Below are 15,809 nucleotides of genomic sequence, written 5' to 3' on the forward strand. Positions count from 1 at the left end.
ATGCCCCCAGCCAGTGTTAGGGGTACAAGCAACACACAGATACCATAGACATCAACAGGATTAGAGCTTGAGAGATGAATGCACTGCAGAAATGGTGGGAGGGAGTTGGGGAATTCTCTCTCTTAAGGGACAAGGGAAGGAAGAGCATTCTGGAAAGACATTCTGGAAGGAGCCTGGGGTGTACCAAGGGCCTGTGTTGTTTCTGCCAGCCCAGGCTTCCCCTTCCCCTTCTGTGGCCACAAGTAAGTGGTCTTCCTTTGGAGGGTGCGCCCTCCATCAGCCCACGTGCTTCTGTCGGGAGGGCAGGTAGCGGGGGAGGATGGGAACCCCCCGCAGCACCTCCGTGCCCCAGGCCTGTGATTGTTGTACATCCTACTGCTAGGCTCCAATCTTCCCAGACCAGCGCCTTGGAAGAGAAGAGGCCCCCCACCCCCACTGGAGCTGCTATAACCCCGAAGGATCTTAAATTAAGGCTTCTCATACCCACTTTTCCACTATAAAGAGTTACTATGGTGGAAAGAATGGACAGACTGGAGTCTGCTGAGCTCCTTCGAGGCTAGAGCCAGTTTTTGCCAACAGGCACCAATCAATTCACGTTTCCCTGGAGGAAGTTTGAGCTTGGCTTCTGTGATCAGGAGTCCTGGCGAAAGGGATGGATCTCAGAAGCTGCAGTCGCTTGTCCTTCAGTGACCTGTAGGCACAGAAGGGAAGGGGCAGGAGGGGAGGGGGGACAGAGAGAGAGGTGGAGCTTGGTTGCTGGCATCCCAGGCCCTCTTGCTCATCACTGCTGGTCCTGTCAGCCTCACTCCTTAGTCCCACGCACTGGGATGATCTTCCTGATAGCAGCCCCTGCCAGCCTCACTCCCCACAGTGTGCCTTTGCCCGCCTGGGGCCCCTTCCACTTGACAGATGAGATGTGGGGGTGGTGGGGGCACGTGGCCACATGCATCATTACCCAGAACTGGGGCACTCACTGACAGGGAGCAGCCCTGCCCAGTGGGTTCAGGACCCAGCAGATAAACACCCCCCTTCTCTTCTACTCCAGGGTTGGCAACCCAATAACAACCTTTGAATTGACTTTCTCATCAGCCTGTTTTATTTCCCTGTAAAGGCAATGGCAAGCCACTCCAGTACTCTTGCCTAGAAAATACCATGGATGGAGGAGCCTGGTAGGCTGCAGTCCATGGGGTCGCTACAAGTCGAACGCGACTGAGTGACTTCACTTTCACTTTTCACTTTCACACAATGGAGAAAGCAATGGCAACCCACTCCAGTGTTCTTGCCTGGAGAATCCCAGGGACAGCAGAGCCCGGTGGGCTGCCGTCTATTGGGTCGCACAGAGTCGGACACGACTGAAGTGACTTAGCAGCAGCAGCAAACACCTTCATGCCTGGAATCAACCTCCAAGAAAGCTACACACACACATTGTCAACCCCAGGCTCTGCTTCTGGGCAACCAAGAATAAGATTGACCATCAGAGGCAGATGAACTTAGAGCCTGTCATACAGAGTGAAGTAAGTCCAAAAGAGAAAAACAAATACTGTATATTAATGCATATATATGGAGTCTAGAAAAATGATACGGACAAACCTATTTTCGGGGAAGGAATGGAGAGACAGAAAGAACAGACTTGTGCAAACAACAGGTAAAGGGGAGCGTAGGACGAATTGGGAGATTAGCGCTGACATAATAGACTACCACGTGTAAAACAGATGGCCAGTGGGAAGCTGCTGTATAACACAGGGAGTTCAGCTCAGTGCTCTGTGATGACCTAGAGAGGTGAGGTGGGGGTTGGGGGTAGGAGGGAAGCTCGAGAGGGAGGAGATCAGTCAGTTCAGTTCAGTTCAGTCGCTCAGTCGTGTCCGACTCTTTGCGACCCCATGAATCACAGCACACCAGGCCTCCCTGTCCATCACCAACTCCCGGAGTTCACTCAAACTCATGTCCATCGAGTCGGTGATGCCATCCAGCCATCTCATCCTCTGTGGTCCCCTTCTCCTCCTGCCCCCAATCCCTCCCAGCATCAGAGTCTTTTCCAATGAGTCAACTCTTCGTATGAGGGAGGAGATATGTATATATAATATGGCAGATACCGATGCAATACTGTAAAGCAATTATCCTCCAATTTAAATTTTTTTAAGAAAAAGACTAAGCCTCAGGGGTGACAGTCCCGTAGGTCCTGACATGCAGGTAGAGCCTCATAGAGTCACTGGACACCCTGAGGTCACACGCACAATTCTGTTTGAATGCAAACACATGAACTTTTGAGAGGAGTGTTCCATAGCTTTCATCCAATTTCCAAAGAGGAGGGGAGGGTTAGAGCTTAAGAAATTGTTGAGTTTGGTGGGGGGGGAGGGTTCTAAGAAGACTGCCTAGAAGACGTGGCTAACTGCCTGCCCCAAATCCAGTCTCTCCCTTCTCCCCAGGCAGAATCCCAAGTGCATGGGGCAGCGAGGGGGGACTTCACTGGTGGCCCAGTGGTTAAGACTCTGTGCTTCTACTGCAGGCACATGGGTTCAATTCCTGGTTGGGAAACTAAGATCCTGCATGGCCAAAAAATAATAAGTGCATTAGTGTGCCTGTAACTCAGTTAAAAACAGTGACTTCCCTTTCAGCTGGGGTGACCAGGGTACCACGCACAGTGAGATATAGGCAGATGCCTGTGGCACAGCCTTCCAAGAAAACACTCTTGACCTTTGCTCTTCCTGAAGCCTGCTGATCTTCACCTTTTCTCTGGCCCAAGCACAGAAGTGATGAGAAGAGACGGAGCAGCTGTGCTGTGATCGTGGGCACGGAAACCCAAACTTTTCTCCAAGGACATGGAAGGCTGGAAAGAGCACTATCCCCTTCACCACAAGAGCAGCCTCCACATCTACAAAAGTGAGAATTTCTTGAGTCCACCAGCACGCGGAGGTCAGGGTGCCCACCAGGCCTGAAATGTGAGGAAGACAGACCCCTCTAAGGAGAGGTGTGCATGAGTCTTGGCTCACATGAGAGGGGGCATGAGGAAATGGGGCCCAGACAGGTAAGGAGAATTCAGCAAAAGAACTGCAGTGAATTTGGAAAGGCAGGTGTGAGCTAGATGAAAGCATAAGGCCCCCTGTTGCTGCAGACAGAGGGGAGTTCACACCCCAGCCGAGGCCCTTCTCCATGATCAGAGGTGCTAAGAAGAAGATGGTGGTGGTGCGAGCTGGGAGGCAGCCTCTCAGCAGTGTTCACAGGAGAAGTGAGTGGCCACCATGGCACAGGCATGACACCTGTCTGGACCTTCTCCACCAGGGACCAAAATCCTGACATTACTAGAGAAGGACAGCTGCCACTGCACCCCAGGGTACTGGGGAGAACTTCCGTGACTGGAGGAAGGCAAGACACCACTCTGTCCCCGGAGAGGGGCAGAAAGGTCCCCTTGTACCCAAACAGGGAGAGAGCCACTGAGGACATCTGCCCACAATGCAGGGCAACCTGAGCCTGAGGCTGACCAGGGAAATGGACTTCCCACCACCACACTTCCAGGCCAGCTGGACTCATCATCTTAGGAATGGGAGAGGTGAGAGCATGGGGAGCTGTTCTGGCTGAGGAGAAAGGCCTGGAACTGAAAGTAGAGCAGGAACAGTGAGGAACTCCCTCTGCTGAACAACCCCACCCCAAGTGCAAGGCTATGCCAGAGGAGACTGAAGCCGGTGCAGTGCTGACGGGAACCATGGCTACAGAACCCAAGCCAGCTCCACTCCCCACCAGACTGATTTAACATGCACATACATGCAAGCAGGCATATGCACACATGCATATACACACACGTGTGTGTGCACATGCACACATATACATGCATGTGTGTGCATGCACACACAAGCAAACCTGTACTCATGCATGCACACACAGACACACACACATACACGTGAACATGTGCAGACACATACATATACATGCATGTGTGTATACATGCATATATGTGTTCACATGTGTGCATATATTATGAACATACATGTGCACATGTGCACAAGTAAACACGTGCTCATGCATGTACACACATACGCGCACACACATAACATGCATAGATGTGTAGTGCACAGTTATAAGTTAAAATGCATGCTTATGCATGCATGCATTATACACATGCATAAGCACATGTGTGCACTACTGCACACACACACATTAATGCCCAGCAGAAAAGAGCTGTTGTACTCTTTTCCCAGCAGCAGTACTGTTGACCTCAGTCCTCACTGTGTTACACCTGATGCCCAGCATTTATTCTAAAAGTATGACACACAAAAAAGCAGGGAAAACCATGTCTAGAGATTAAAAAAAAAATCAAAACTATATCAGAAAGTTTTAAATAGCTGTGACTAATATGTTAAATGCTTTAGTGGGAAAGTGTGACAGTATTCATGTACAGAAGGGGAAATTCTACAGAGAGATGAAAATTATAGGAAGGAATCAATGGAAATGCTGCCACTAAAAATAAAACATAACAGATCAAACACTCCTTCTGGGAGCTCATAAGTAGATGCAATACAGGCAGAGAAGGAATCCGTGAACCCTGTGATGGGTCGATTAAAATTATCCAGGCTAAACGACAAAGTAAAAAAAGGAACTTCTAAAAACCAGAGCATGAAGGAGCAGTGTCCAATATTCTCATATGTGTATACTGAAATTCCAGAAGTAGACGTGAGAAACTGAGACAACAAAATATATTTGAAGAGCAAATAACTAAGAATGCTGGAAAATAATGGGCTACATTTAACCACAAATTAAAGAAGTGCAGACAGTCCCCAAAAAAGATAAATCCCAAACATACCAACACTATGCACACACACACACATGTACACACACACAGAGACACACACAACACATATGCATGTGCACGTTCATCATGCCACACACATACACACAACACAGAGATGCATGTGCATGTACACACACGTGTACACACGTAAAGAACACACATATGCATGTGCATATTCCTCATGCCACATGTACACACATGCACACACACCTCACACACCAGATAAACACACCATACACACAAACCACACATCCCTAGACATGTGACGTCAAAAGAGAAATAAGAGAAAAATACACATTACATACAGAGGAGCAAAGACAAGAATTACAATAACCTTCTTATCGGAAAGTATGTGAGTCAAAAGACAATAAAGTGAAATATGTGGAGTTTGGGATGGTAGGAAGAGGGAAACTGTGACTCAAAAGTCTATACCTAATAATAGTATTTTTCAAAATGAAAGAAGAGACTGAGAATAGGGGACTGAGGAGTGACAGATCCTGGGTATAGAGTTTCTTTTGAGAGATGATAAAACTGTCCTGAAATTAGAAACCAGGGATGGTTGCACAAATCATGGTTTGATATTAAAAGTCATTGAATTTTGCACTTTAAAAAAGTGAGTTGGATGGACCTAGAGGATCGAAACCAGGTCTCCCACATTGCAGGCAGATTCTTTACCAGCTGAGCCACCAGGGAAGCCCTCAAGATATCCAGAAATGGTTACAATTGAGGTAAATAGGAAAGACTATTTATCTTATTTTTAATTGCTGTAAAACTTGAATTGTCAAAAAAAGAGTAGAACATGCTGTAGGTTGATAGCATGTGTAAAAGCAGGATGTATGAGAAGAACCATAGAAGAAGGGAGGGAGAAAGTGGGAACATACACTTGTGAAGGGCCTGCCCCCCACACAGTGGTATAATATGGTTGGAAGGTAGTATCAACTACAAATTGGCACTTGCCATCTATCTCCATAGGATTAAGTCATGTGCTGCCGCAGCTGCTGACCTTCAACAGCCCCTGAAAGGAGTTCAGGGTGGAGAGCAGAAACAGGCACCTTGAGCTCTGGGAAATCTGGCAGGACAGGTCTTCAGATAGATATTTTCAGGAGCAGATTCTATGAGCCCAATTCTTATATCTCCTCATATTTAGAAAAGTGTTAAAATCCTTCATGGTGACAATTGTTCCTCATGACTAGCAAAAGCTTCATGAGACTAGCAGAAATCTTCTGGAGAAATATGTGCTTGATTGCATGTATTCCCACTTCACCATATACTGGCCTCTCTGGGGCAGGTTCTCAGAGTTATCTGAGGTGCTGGCTCCCAGGCTGCAGTCCTCATTTTGCCCCCAAATGGAACTTGACTCAGAACTCTCGCACTGTGCATTTTTTAAGTTAACAGTAGCATGTAACCTATTAAAGAAATATATCCTTCGATAACCATTGGGAGAAAATGCAGTAAACCTTACGACAACCACCAGAAAAAAATGTTTGCTATGCTAAGTCACTTCAGTCCTGTCTGACTCTGTGCGACCCCAGAGACGGCAGCCCACCAGGCTCCCCCATCCCTGGGATCCTCCAGGCAAGAACACTGGAGTGGGTTGCCATTTCCTTCTCCAATGCATGAAAGAGAAAAGTGAAAGTGAAGTCGCTCAGTCGTGTCCGACTCTTAGTGACCCCATGGATTGCAGCCTAACAGGCTCCTCCGTCCATGGGATTTTCCAAGCAAGAGTACTGGAGTCGGGTGCCATTGCCTTCTCTGAAAAAAAAAAAAATTTATAGAGGTACAAATAACAAGCTAATAATAATAATACATAAGGGCTTTCCTGGTGGCTCAGATGGTAAAGAATCTGCCTGCAAAGCAGGAGACTAAGGTTCATTCCCTGGGTTGGGAACATCCCCTGGAGAAGGGAATAACAACCCACTCCAGTATTCTCATCTGGAGAATTCCATGGACAGAGGAGTCTGCTGCACTACAGCCCATATGGTCACAAACAGCTGGACACAACTGAGTGACTATACACACACTCCAATAATACACAAAATAGAATCATAGTAAATTCTGAATTCATCCAGAAGCAGACCATAAATGAGAGATAAAAAGATAAGGAAGGACGAATGAAACAAATAGAAAATAACTAGCAAAACAAAGAAAAGAACTGGCAAGGAGAGTAGATTTTATTCAGTCACCACACTGAATCTAGTTGATCCAAAAACACCAAATAGAAGACAAAGATTCTCAGACTGGATAAAATAGAAAGACCAAAAAATATACTGTCTATTATAAGAAACACATTTTAAATATAAATACACAGCAAGGTTAAAAATTAGACAGAAAAGATATATCTTGCAAACACTAGACAAAAGAACACTGAAGTGGCTATATTATCAGACAAAGTAGGTTTCAGAACAGAGGGGTTTTATCAGGGATAAACAGAGTCATTACATTACAAAGGGATGAATTCAGCAACAACACGTAACAACTCTAAATATGCATTCAACGGACAAAAGAACCACAAAATACATGATACAAAAACTAGTATAAGTGAAAGAAGAAAGAGGTAAACCTTCAGTTATATCTGGAGACTCCTCTCTCAGTAATCAATAAAATAAGTAGACAGAAAATCACTAAGGATACAGACCTGACCAACACCAACACATCTATCAATGTACGTTGCTGGGGTATATAATGACATTTATAAAACACTCCACTCGACAACAGAGAAATGATATCCCTGTATACGCACATAAAGCATTAACTAATTGTGACCCCATGGACTGTAGCCTACCAGGCTCCTCCATCCATGGGATTTTCCAGGCAATAGTACTGGAGTGGGTTGCCATTTCCTTCTCCAATATTTAAATGCACATAAAACATTAACCAAAGTTGATCATAAAAAGAACCTCAATAAATATAAAACACTGAAATCATATAAAATATGGTCTCTAATCAATGGAGTTAGACTAGAAATCCAAAGGAAAGAGAGCTACCTGGATTGGAGGTGATGAAAATGTTCTAAAATTAGATTATGGTGATGGTTACATGACTGTCAATACTCTAAAAATACTGAATTGTACACTTTAAATCAATGAACTTTAGAGTATATAAATTACTAGAACTAACAAGTGAGCTTACCACAGTCACATGAAACAAGGTCAACATAAAAAATTTATTGTATTTTGAGATGCTAATTCTTTGGAAGGAATGATGCTAAAGCTGAAACCCCAGTACTTCGGCCACCTCACGCGCAGAGTTGACTCATTGGAAAAGACTCTGATGCTGAGAGGGATTGGGGGCAGGAGGAGAAGGGGACGACAGAGGATGAGATGGCTGGATGGCATCACTGACTTGATGGACGTGAGTCTCAGTGAACTCCGGGAGTTGGTGATGGACAGGGAGGCCTGGTGTGCTGCGATTCATGGGGTCGCAAAGAGTCGGACACGACTGAGCAACTGAACTGAACTGAACAAGGAATGATTAGAAATTAAAATATAAACGTCATTAATAATAGAGTGCCCCCAAGTGAAATATGCATGAATTAACAAAATATGTACAAAGAATATCTAAATAAATGGAAAGATGCACTGTATTCTTGAATACTGTTAAAATATCTATTCCCTCTCCAAGTAATCCAACTCATATTCCAATTCTACAACCCCAATCAAAATCCCACTTTTTTAATATATATATAATCAACACTGATTTTAAAAGGAATATGGAAAGGCAAAGAAACTGGATTAGTCAAAACTATTTTGGTAAATATGTACAAAATTGGAGAGCTTTAAGACATTATAAACCTGCAGTCATCAATAGAGCATAGCATTAGAAAAAAATTATATGTTTAAATAGATGAAATAGACAAGAGGATGCAGAAGTAGACCCAAACTCATTGTTAATTGATTTTCAACAAGGGGAACACAATGGAGAAAGGATAGATTTTTCAACATATGAGACTGGGACTATTGGACATTCACATTAAGGGAAAAAAAAAAAGACTCAACTGAAGCCTTGTCATGCAACAAAAACTTAACTCAAATTGAATCATAGTTCTAAACATAAAATCTAAATATATAAAACTTCTAGAAGAAAACATGGAGGAAATATTTGTGACCTTGAGTAAGGCAAAGACTTACTGGAAAAGATACAAAAAGTACAAACCATAAAAGAAAAAAATGAGAAACTGGACTTCATCCAACTAAACTAAATGTTAAACCTAAACTCTCAGAAAGACAGTAAGTAAGAAAATGAAGACAGAAGACTAGATGAAAATATCTGCAAAATGCATATTTTCATAAAAGACTCTCAAGTCTCAATAAAACAACTCAGTACAAAATGGATAAAAGGTCTTGAGGACACACTTTACCAAGGAAGATACATTTTGATGGAAAATTAGCATCCTTTGCAATGTAGAGTACATGAATTTAATCTTTGGTCAGGGAACTAAGATCCCACATGCTGCAGAGCAACTAATCCCAGGCATCACAGCTACTGAGCCCCACACTCTAGAATCAATGCACAACTCACAGCTAGAGAGAGTCCGTGAACTGCAACAAAAGATTCTGCATGGTGCATCAAAGACCCTGCATGCTGCAACTAAGACCTGACACAGCCAAATACAAAACAATAATTGAGAAAAGAAGTTTTTAAATAGGAGATACTGTTACACCCATATAAGATTGGAAAGAAACTACGAGGCCAAGTGATGGTGAGGAGGTAAATCAACAGGAACTCTCAAACATTACTGCTAAGAATGTTCCAGCCATTTGAAGAACAAGTCTTCAGTTTTGTATAAACCAGTCAATTCTGAAGGAGATCAGCCCTGGGATTTCTTTGGAAGGAATGATGCTAAAGCTGAAACTCCAGTACTTTGGCTACCTCATGTGAAGAGTTGACTCATTGGAAAAGACTCTGATGCTGGGAGGGATTGGGGGCAGGAGGAGAAGGGGACCACAGAGGATGAGATGGCTGGATGGCATCACTGACTCGATGGACGTGAGTCTGAGTGAACTCCGGGAGTTGGTGATGAACAGGGAGGCCTGGCGTGCTGGGATTCATGGGGTCACAAAGAGTCGGACATGACTGAGCGACTGAACTGAACTGAAACACATACCGAAAGCTTCCCTGGTGGTTCAGTCAGTAAAGAATCTGCCAGCAGTGCAGAAGACCAGGGTTCAGGAAGATCCCCTGGAGAAGGAAATGGCAGCACACTCCAATATTTTTGCCTGGTGGGCTACAGTTCATGGATTCGCAAGAGTCAGACACGACTTAGTGACTAAACCACCACCACCACCAGACACATACCCATCATATGACCCAGCAATCCCACTACTAGGTATGTACCCAAGACGAAACATGGTCACACAAAAGCCTGCATGCAGATATTGATAGCATATCAACAAATACTAGAGACAACCCAAACGTGCTTCAACTAGTGAATGGATCGACAAACTCTATCCATAAAAGGGATATCCATAAAAGTACTTCTTCTTTTTTCTAAAAAGGAAAAATATTGACACACACAGCAGCATAAGGCTTTAATTCATTATCCCAAGTGAAAGAATAAGTTCATCCATATGGCATTCTTATAAAGATAAAATAGTAGAGACAGGAAATAGATCATTGGTTGTCAGGGTGGGGGTGAAAGGAGATGCTAGCTCTAAAAGGGCACAAGAGAAAATGTAGGGGATGTTCAGCTTGTTCCATATCTTGCTATGGTGACGGATACGTGACCCTATGTGTCCAAGCTCATAGAACTGTACTCTAAAAGGGGTGATTTTTTTCTACATATAAATTATATACCTGTCCCAAAAGTCCTGTAGACTAATAACAGCAGAGACGAGGGTAAGCAGAAGCTTGGGTCTTTTGATGACATCATGAACTATCATACCTGTCCCTCTATTTCCTAAGCCAATGGAGTCTAGTTTCAGTTACGTGTACTTGAAAATAATCTCCAACTGATACAAAATGACAAACTAATTTTGACCTCATCATAATTACTCATCTTAAGTGATTTCTCAGTCCACAGTGAATTTTCCACTTTGTTCTAAACTCAGCCACTTAAACAGTCATGGGTACCTACCTACAAATCCATGTTCATTTTCATCTACCTGAAACTGAGGGATAAACAACTCTAGATATTAACAGATGGGACCAGCGCCAATGAGTCACTAAGTAATAATTGTACATCATTATCACCACCATCATCATATGAGCAATTAACATATCCTCCAGCAAACAATATGACTTGCTATTTAGAAGTGAAATCAGCTGCAGAGAAAAGGACAGTCATTGTGCCCCTTTTAGGAAACCATCCTGGACCACTGTAGTGAAACTGGCAATTAATTAATATTCTACTGTCTGTCTCAGTGAATAGCAATGTCAAGATCCATAAAAACCTTCAAATGTAGAATTGCATTTCAAGGGATTTATTCCAGGAGAGACTACAACAACAAATATTCTAATCCTGACTTTCTTAAACTACAAATGAAATTAAACTAGAAAAATTTTAAAGACATTTGGATTTGAAATCAAGTTGAATTACACCTACAATTTTGTGATTTATTAGCCTGTTACAACTTAAACCACAACCAAAGAATTTTCATAGTACCCTTCCCCAAAACATCCTCCTTTAAGACTGTGTCAACCAGGCTGCTTTCCATTAGAAAGGACAGAAAATCAAACTGAAAACAGATTTCAACAAAGGGGAAAAAAAGTTGTGAAAAGTCCAGAGGATAATACAGCCATATTCAGAACTCAGTCAAGGTCATCAGAAATTTAGGTTCTATTTGTCAGTCTCCACTTACTCTCTGTTGGCTCAATGCTCTAGAAATAGAGAAAGAATAACAGCAAAAGTGGATATATGGCTAAATATCATATACTATACTTCCCCTCCCCGAAAGTTATTTTAAACATGTTAACAGTTGAAAGCAAAATAATATAAAAATAATAGCAACAACAATATTGACAGATGAAGTCATTAACATATGTGGATGTAATATGTAAGACAACTGTGCATAAAAAGAGGGGTAGGACTTTCCTGGAGGTCCAGTGGTTAAAACTACATGGGACACAGTTTTGACACCTGGTCGAGGAACTAAGATCCTACATGCCATGCAATGTGGCCAAGGTGGAAAAAAAAATAACTTGGGGTTAAAGAACATGAGAGGGACAGGACATCTACATTCAAATTGAATTAATAATATTCTAAACAGATTGTGAAGAGCTGAGAATGCATTTTGTAATCTCTAGAGCAAATAGACATAGTCAAAATGAAAATAATATATAAAATGAAATGCTAAGATACAATCCAACAAACCAAAAGAAATCAGGAAAGAAGAAACAGAGAAACAAAAACATTAAACAAACAAAAAATAATAAAGTGGTAAATTATACACAACACATCAATTTTGGGCTTCCCAGGCGGTGCTAGTGATAAACAATCTGCCTGCAGATGCAGGAGAAGCTAGAAATGCAGTTTCAATCCCTGGATTGGGAAGATCTCCTGCAGTAGGCAATAGCAATCCACTCCAGTATTCTTGCCTGGCAAATTCCATGGGCAGAGGAGCCTGATGGGCAACAGTTCATGGGGTCACAAAGAGTCGAAGGCAACTGAGCAACTGAGCACACACCAATTTTAAAGACAACTGTCAGATTAGATTTTATATGACGACCTAAATATACGCTAGCTCTATGAAACTTACTCACACATAATGATACAAATAAATTGAAAGTAAGATAGTAGAAAAAGACATGCAAGCAAATACTAACTCCCTTCAAAAAAAAAAAAAAAAAGATGGGCTGGTTATATTCATATCAAACAAGATAGACATCAAAACAAAATTACCAAAGATAAAGAGGAATATCACATACATAAAAGAGTCAATTCATCAAGAAGATACAACAATACTAAATGTGTATACATCTAACTATAGAGCTTCAAAACACATGAAGAAAAAACTGACGAATTCAAAGGAGAAATAGACAAAGCCAGAGTAAGATGTGGAGACTTCAACACTCTCTCAGTAACAGATAGAACTAGGAGGCAGAAAGTTAGAAGGGATTTAGAATAAATAAGCAACATGATCAACCATCTGGATCTAATTGGCATTAATGGAACACTCCACCCAATAACAGCAAAATACACAAGTGCACATTAAGCATTCACCAAGATGGACCAAATCCTAGGCCATAAAACAAATCTTGACCAATTTTAATAAGTGAAGTCATACAAAGTATGCTCTCTGGACATAATGAAATTGAAGCCTTGTCTCTAGCATCGCCTGCATTTGCAGGCAGATTTTTTATCACTAGAAATCAGTAAGAGAAAAGGAACAGAAAACCTTCCAATCACTTGGAAATTAAACAGCAGACTCCCAACTAATCCACAGGCAAAAGAGGGACAGTCAAAGGAAATTAGAAAATATTTTGAACAGATCAAAAAGAAAACCACAACATAAAATGTGGACTACAGCTAACCCAGTGCTTAGAGTGAAATTTATAGCATGAAATGAGTACATTAAAATGAAGAAAGAAAGATCCCAAATCAATAAACTAAGCTGCCATGTTAAGACTAGAAAAGAAAGTCAAATAAACCCAAATAAAGAGGAAAGAACCCAAATCAAAAGAAATGTTTTGCTAAGACATTGTGCTGTGCTTAGTAGCTCAGTTATGTCTGACTCTTTGTGACCCCAAGGACTGTAGCCTGTTAGGTTCCCCTGTCCATGGGGATTCTCCAAACAAGAATACTGGAGTGGGTTGCCATTCCCTCCTCTAGGGGATCTTCCCAACCCAGGGATCAAACCCAGGTTTCTTGCATTGCAGGTGGATTCTTCACCAACTGAGCCACCAGGGAAGCCCTTGATAAGATATTATAGGTCACCAAAGATTTCTGAGCCAGTAAATTGTTGCAGAAATTTAAGGCATTTCAACAATTCTCTGCTTGGAAATCTTCGGTGATATATAATTACTCACCAAAGAGAGGATGGTTATTACTATATCCTTCGCTATTATGCTCCCACATCATTTCCCAATATTATCTTCTTCTCCTTCTTGTTTTCCAATCAAATTGAATATTTCAACCATTATCATTCACCCCTTCCAGCTCCTTTTGTTCACAAGACTCCACTTGGAATTTCCTTTCCAATCTTCACCTTAAAATTTAAATTGTCCCAACTTTAGTATAAAATGCTCCATCCTTAGTCCTACATATTGAATACTTCTAATATTATGATGCTGTCTTATATGCTTTATTTTGCCTACTATTTCTGGTAATTCCATGAGGTAGATACTAATTATTTCTATATTTTGTAAGTAAGGAAAGTGTGGCACAGACCATTAAATAACTTGCCACAGATCACACAGGTAATAAAAAGGGGAACAGGTAATTGAGCTCAGACAGCCTGGCTCCTGAATTAATCCTCCCAACCACTTTAATGTCTGTCTCTCTTCTCTGAACCCTCAGAGTATTGCGTTTACACCTGTCTTGAGTCAGCAATTAAATCCTGCCTTGAATTTTGAGTGTTTGTATCCTTAACTCTCTTATTAGATTATTAGTTCCTAGAGCACAAAGACCAGGTCATATCTACTCCCTATTAAATAGAATTCAAGCTGAATACAAATTTGTGGGATGGAGGGAGAGAAGGTGTATTAGTCAGTGTTCTCTAGGTAAACTGAATAAATAAATATACATATGTATATTCTATATACATAAGTGTATATATGTCTAGGTATATAGTAAATCAATCCTGAATTGTCATTGGAAGGACTGGTGCTGAAAATGAAGCTCCAATACTTTGGCCACTAATGTCCGAGGAGCTGACTCACTGGAAAAGATCCTGATGCTGGGAAAGATTGAAGGCAGGAGGAGAAGGAGACGACAGAGGATGAGATGGTTGGATGGCATCATTGACTCGATGGACATGAGTTTAAGCAAACTCCAGGAGATGGCTAAGGACAGGGAAGCCTGGCATGCTGAGATCCCTGGGGCCACAAAGAGTTGAACAAGACTGAGCGATTGAACAACAACAACAAATATGTATTGAGATGGAGAGATATGAGAGAAAGATTCATTTACTTTGAGGAATTGGCTCATGTGATTATGGAAGCTAAAGAAGTCTTGAGATAAGGCTAAGCATCAGCCTTTTTTCTTGCACCCACTAACTCCCTTCCCCCCAAACACTGATTTTTTAATGCATCAACACCCTCACAGAAGCTTCAGCTGGGAGAAGTGATCTGTGGATAAGCTTCACATATACCCATAAACCCATCATCATAGAAGACCCTGAACAAAACACTTCATCATCTGCAGGCCCTCTGCCACTACATTTTCAGAGGATTTGTTTACATTGTTAAATATTTATTGAGCATCTACTGCACACCAGCTCCTGGAGATGGAACAGTGAACAAGAAAAACAAATGCCTGTCCTCAAGGAACATATATTCCAGTCGGGGGAGGAGGGCGGTGGTGGATAGGAGAAACATATAAGACACAAGTAAACAAAAAATAAGAAAACTGTGAAAAGTATTCTAAATACAATAAAACACTGTTTGGTGTCCTAGACTGGGGAGAGGGAATGGAGGTATGACTAGGTGATGATCCGGGAGAACCTTCCTTGCTATACAGGTTATATTTGAGCTGAGCCCTGAATGATTTGATGGAACCAGGCATGTACAACTCTTGAGGGAAGAGCATGCCAGATGAAGAGGAGATCAAATTCCCAAAGGCAAAAGTGACCTGGTGTCCATGAGAATTAGAAAAACTGACATGGCTAGAACACAGTAGGAAGGGGTAGAATGGTCCAAAAGGAAGGTGGGAGATGCAGGGGTTAGATCATGAACAGCTCTTGTAGACCATGGAAAGGAGGTTGGACTGGATTCAACAGAGAGTGAGAAACCACTGGAAAGTTTTGAAGCGGAGAGAAGATGAGCTACTTGATATTTTTAAAAGACTGCTCCAGAGGCTGTGTAGATGCTAAACACTTGGAGGGCAGGGCACCGTTGTATGCAGGATATCTAGTTTCCTGAGATCAGACAC

The sequence above is a fragment of the Bos grunniens genome, chromosome 17 (genome assembly GCF_055505025.1).
Source record: "Bos grunniens cultivar Pamir isolate PY7600 chromosome 17, Bosgru_T2T1.0, whole genome shotgun sequence".
Taxonomy (NCBI): domain Eukaryota; kingdom Metazoa; phylum Chordata; class Mammalia; order Artiodactyla; family Bovidae; genus Bos; species Bos grunniens.